This window comes from Lolium rigidum, chromosome 6 (assembly GCF_022539505.1).
Source record: "Lolium rigidum isolate FL_2022 chromosome 6, APGP_CSIRO_Lrig_0.1, whole genome shotgun sequence".
NCBI lineage: Eukaryota > Viridiplantae > Streptophyta > Magnoliopsida > Poales > Poaceae > Lolium > Lolium rigidum.
The window spans coordinates 302,560,966-302,566,965 of NC_061513.1; positions in this window are offsets into that span (position 1 = coordinate 302,560,966).

Below are 6,000 nucleotides of genomic sequence, written 5' to 3' on the forward strand. Positions count from 1 at the left end.
CCTCTTGAAGTGGTCGGAAGCGAGCTTCTGGACTAAGCGTCTTCCGGAGGTTATTCCTCTTGATGTTGTTCTCAGACGGCTGGTCCCGCTCATTGGTGTATCTCCGGATCCTCTCACAAACATAGTATCCACATAGATTGGTCCCCGGTGGCTGAATATCCCCGAGTCCCGAGCACTCGCCCTTTTAAATTGTAGCTCTTTTTTGAATTCACCGACCTTTTCATCTACGAACCGTCTCCAAACCCAACGAGGCAAAGAAAATTAAATGAACAAGAGAGTTATTAATTAGTTACTTGATATTAGGAAATGATGAACGAAATAGGCCGATCGATATAGAGTGCAAATGAATGAAAATAATTACTTTTGCATCATTTTTCTCATGTCGGCCCAAAGCGCCGGATCCATATTCAGAGAGCCGTGGACGAGAACTGTGGAGGTGTGAAATTGAATTACCATCGGAATCCAATGAAACCTCGCGGACACGATACATGCACAGTCATGCATAACTCATCGATTAGCCACATACCATGCATGGAGTAAACAAAAGAGAATGTTCTCAAGACAGAAACACTCACCCAAAATGGTAAGGAAATAGAATATCACTTTTGAGTTCCTGTTTTCTAAGAAACCGCCACAGGTCATCCTCCACGTCGGCGGGGTGGTGTTCAAACACATATGAATTAACGATTTGTGGGTCAATGAACCCAACATCATGGATGCTCCTTATTCGCATTTCCCGCTTCTTCATTCTGCATAATAGCGTACACAACAAGATAGTAAGGACAATATATATATATATATATATATATATATATAGTGCAGGCAATGAACGAGATGGGGTAGAAATTAATAAATCACTTACAGGACGTAGCAACTGATGATAGATTTGTCGATCTCGCGCAGATTGAACAGTTGGAACAATTCACTCCGATGAATTGTTATATAGTAATGTTTGAAGTGATGCTCATATCTAACTTCCGCATAAATATAGTCTTTGGCGTTTTTAAGTTTTATGTAACCCTTGTACCAATTTAGCAGACCTTTCATTTGTCGAGGTAGATCCTCTTCTCGCGCAGGCTCGACGAGAGGGCCATTCTCCACATATGTAAATACTACGTCCTTCATTGGCGCCTCATCAAGGCCTAACAGTGCACGAAGAGTGATACCTAAGTTGGCCGCTTGTTCTCTGGCACTCGTTACAGTCAATCTCTGTGCTGCCGCAGCTGCTATGATATCGGGGGCATCCGGACCGGCGGCTTTCACTATGAGCGGGGCGATCGATTGTTTACTTTGTTCCCCGAGCTGGGCAACTTGTTTCCCCCCTTTTTATTTTCTAATTCTTTCTCGGCCTCCTCCTGCTTCTCCGCCAACTCTTGGTTCCTCTTGAACGCGAGTGCTTGCCTACGAAGTTCACGTGCATAGTCGTCAGGTCGATTCTTCGCGACTTGGGACGGTGTGTTCAAAAATGACTTAGCCAAGCTCTTTTCCTTCTCAGAAAATACTTGCTTGGGCTCGGGCTCTCTTTTCTTCTTGCAGTCCGCCTTCCATTTCTCATAATCAGCAGCCGCGTGTGCGTCGACTTCCTCGGCACTACGTTCCCAAGGCCTTGTGGGGAGAGGCTTCAGTGATGGCTCGGTATCTTTGTGGTTCTAGGTACATAAGGGTCCGGGTTAATAACCCAGGATCGCTCTCGCTTCTTCGCCGGAGGTGGATTGGGGGGCGACGTCTGATCACCCGCCGGACGAGGACTGGGGGGTGGCGTCTGCTTACCCGCCGGAGGTGAATTGGGGGGCGGCGTCGGCTGACGTGAAGGAGGTGTAGGTGAACCACCACCACCACCACCGCCGCCACCGCCACCACCACCGGAGGGGGTGGACTTGTTTGCCTTGGCGCCTCGCCTGGAAACTTGATAAACTTCTTTTTCCACAGAATGAACCGGCGCTTGACACCTCCAAGTCTTCTCTCCCCTTCGGGTGTAGCAATGTCAATCTCCAGTTCCTCAAACCCTGGGACTATTTCCTCCACCATGACACGAGCATAGCCATCTGGAATGGGGTTGTTGTGGTGGAGTGCTCCAGGCTCACATGGTAAAGCACTGCCGATGGCTATCTTCGTGGACATGTTCCCAATTGGATAATGCATATGACATTCTTTCATCTCATTTACATCGTCCACGGGGTAGCGAGGAGGCTCCGGTGCAGTAATTTCGACCGCCGTTGCATTATCAGTAGCCGGCGGGTTCTCCGTGGAAGCCACGCTGCTTCTCATCCGCGGCTGGCTTCCGAGATCCGCTGGATGATCTTCATGCGCCCCAGCTGCCGATCTTTCTTGTACTAGTATACTCATGGTTTTCTTCATCGTATCGAATTCCGATACCAACCGTGCCATAACATCTGCATCCCGATCAATCTTTCTCTTACGGCTTCTGTAACCGTACAGGTCATCTTTCTGGGAGAACCCTATTTTCCACGGAATGTTCCCGGACATGCCTCGTACACGTCCTCCGTGTTCAGGATTCCCGAGGGCTTTTGTCGGCCGCGTCGTTCTCTCTCGCTGAACTTGATCTTCCCTGGCTTGAGCATCCCTCATTGCGTCAATAAGGGCTTGGGTGGGTTTAAACGTTTTGTTCTTGTGAACACACGCCCTCGTCTCCGGGTCTAGCGTTCCCCCATGCCCGTACCACCAGCTTTTGGCCCTTGGGTCCCATCCCTCCGTACTCGGACGGATTCCTCGCGTCCTCAGCCTCGTTCTCCATCTTCTCCCACCTAGGCTCCCAAAGGAGATACCCTCCTGGCCCCATAATATGATTGTACTCCTTCTTAGCCGCATTTTCCTTATTTTTTTCGATAATTCAATGAACTGCTCCGATTTCTTCTGCTTCACAAAGTCTGGCCAATCATGTTTCAGTTTCTCATATTGTCCTGTGAAATTCGGAGTCTTGTTCTGTTGACATAGTCACGGGTTAGATTTTGCTTGAATTTCCGAATGTTTCGGCCATCTTATGAAGAGCGAACTCTTTGACTAGCCTCCTCCTCTTCTTGTTTTCCTCAATCTTGTTACCCTCCTCATCGAACTTGTGGTATTCCGGAGGTAGGACGAAATGTTCCATAAGCTTTTTCAAGCAATCTTTTTTTGTTCTCTTGTCGACAAAAGTGAAACCAAGACGTGCCTTCTTTGGCTCATTCCACTCCTGGAGGGTGATCGAGACGTTCTCTCTAACAACGACTCCGCATTGGTTGATAAACTTGGTGGAGTGCTTGCGGGGCTCCAGCGGCCTGCCGGTTGCACTTTCGAGAACCTCGATGGTATATGTTTCTCCTTGTTTGAGCGTCTTGGTTGCGCCACGCTTTGACGACGTACTCGATTGTTTCGACGATCCGGCCGAGGGCTAAAATAAGAAAGAGATTCGCGCGCGTTAGTACACACATATTTATTCAAATCAGTAAGTTTGTATCACCAGAGGCTCAACGTATATATATACCTCGGCGCCGGAGCTGGTTGCTACTTGCAATTGAAGATCGTCGTTTATGGACGTTTCTTCCCCATCATCTTGCTGACGGCCTTCATCTTGACCGTCAAGATTCAGATAAGAAGAAATATCCTCGAGGTCTTCTTCATCTTGTTCGGTCGGCACATAAATAATATCGCCTTTGATGATGCCAAATATATGGTCTTCAGCTTCTTGATCATAGTTGTCCATAATCGGGTCAAAACATGTAGTAAAAACTAATTAATTGTGTATATGCCAGCATTATCACATCTCTTCTACATATAAAGAGAGAGGGCGACGAGGGAGGCGAGAGGGGGGACGCGTGTTATATGCGGAGGATCGACCTCGCAGTGACCGCGTGACCGAGAGACCGGTGGCGGTGGCGAAGCGGTGGCGAAAGGGCGGTGGCGGTGCCGATGACACATAACCCTCGCCGCCCCCTCTCGATCCCAAAAAAAAACACCGCGCGTATACGGATGGGGCGACGAGCGCGCTGCCGGCCCCCTCCGTATACGCGCGGTGGTTAAGTCAAATTTTAGTTAAGTCAAAAAATTTAAGACAAAATTTTTAAGTCAAATTTTGAGTTCTTTTAAAAGTGAAAAAATACAAATAATATATATGTTAAGTTATTTTGAGTTCTTTTAAAAGTGAAAAAATACAAAAGTGAAAATTTAGTTCATATTTTTGAGTTCTTTTGTTAAGTTATTTTGTTAAGTTATTTTTGTTAAATTTTGTTAAGTTATTTTGTTAAGTTACTGTTTTTGTGAAGTTCAATTTTTTTGTTAAGTTAATTAAAGCTTTTGTGAAGTTAAATTTTGTGTTAATAAAAAAAAAGGGAGATGGAGGGGCCGGGCCGGGCGCCGCCCTACTGTACGTGTGCGTGGCGCGCGCCCCCGGCCGGCGGCCGCCGGCCTCCCCTCTCTCTGTGTGTGCGGTGCGCGCGCGGCAGCGCCGGCGCCGGCGGGGAAGACGCCGGGGAAGGAGAGCGCGCGGGGGAGCGTCGGCAATGCCGGCCGGCGGCAGCAGTACGTACGGCGTGTGGCGCGCGCGCGGTGTGGCGACGGCGGCGTCGAGGGGCGGCGCGCGGCGGCGCCGTGCGGAGAGCGGCGGTCGGCGAGGGGCTGGTGGCGGTCGGCGAGGGCGGCGCAGTCGGCGAGGGCGGCGGGCAACCTGACGGCGTCCAGAGAGAAGCTTCGTGCGCGCGGAGACGATCGGAGAAGACGAGATGGGGGCTGCGGCGGTTCGGGCGCTCCCATTTATAGTGGGCGACCTTTGGTCGCGGTTGGGGTCGCCAACCGTGAATAAAGGGGTACCTTTAGTCGCGGTTGGCGACCCAACCGCGACCAAAGGCCAATTTTCGCCGGGTTTTCGTTTCCCGCGGAAAATACCCTTTAGTCGCGGTTGGTGAGGCCAACCGCGACTAAAGGTTATTTTTCAAATTACTTTTATTTTTCAAAATGTTAAAAATACATATAATATATCAATAAATTCAGAAAAATAAAACTAATTCATTTCCAAATCTTAAAAATACAAATAATATATCAAAAAATTCAGGAAAATAAAACTAGTTCATTTAAAAATCTTAAAAATACCAATAATATATGAAAAAATTCAGAAAAATAAATCTAATTTATTTCAAAATCTAAAAAATACAAATAATATATCAAAAAATTCAGAAAAATAAAACTAATTCATTTAAAAAAATTAAAAATACAAATAATATATCAAAAAATTCAGAAAAATTAAACTAATTCATTTAAACAATTTAAAAATACAAATAATATATCAAAAAATTCAGAAAAATTAAACTAATTCATTTAAAAATCTTACTACATTTCTTCCTCTTCTTCCCGCCATTTCTTCCCTGTCTTCCCGCCTCTTTCTTCCCACCACTTTCTTCCCGTCACTTTCTTCCCGCCACTTTCTTCCCGCCTCCTGTCTTCCCGCTCCCATTTTTCCCGCCATTTCTCACTACATATATTTTTCCCGTGCGACGTGTAGCCACCGCTTCCACGTGCCTCGCCCCGCCGAAGCCGGCGTGCGACGTGTAGCCACCGCTTCCACGTGCCTCGCCCCGCCGACGCCGGTGTGCGACGTGTGTAGCCGTGGCTTACACGTGCCATGCCCCGCGTGCGCTATATAGAGCGACGAGTGCGGGCGCAACCACACGTCGCCACCGCCTCCGCTCATTCATCTCCGGGATGCCTCCACGTCGTCGAGGGCGTCCGGTTTCCGTGGCGTTCGAGTGCGTCCGAGCGGTAGGTTCACCGCCGAGATACGCGCCGGTGGCTTCTGCCTCACCCTCGGCACGTACAACACGCCGGAGCTGGCGGCGCGCGCTTACAACCCGGCAGCGTGGCGCTTTCGGCGGCCAGGGCGCGACATGAACTTCCCGGATGTTGAATTGCTAGAGGAGGCGGAGTTCCTCGCGCCACCGCCGTGCCTCGTCGACGACGAGGACCATCGCCGGCACCGCCAGTTGCAGCGCAGGATCGCCATCGCCGAGCGCG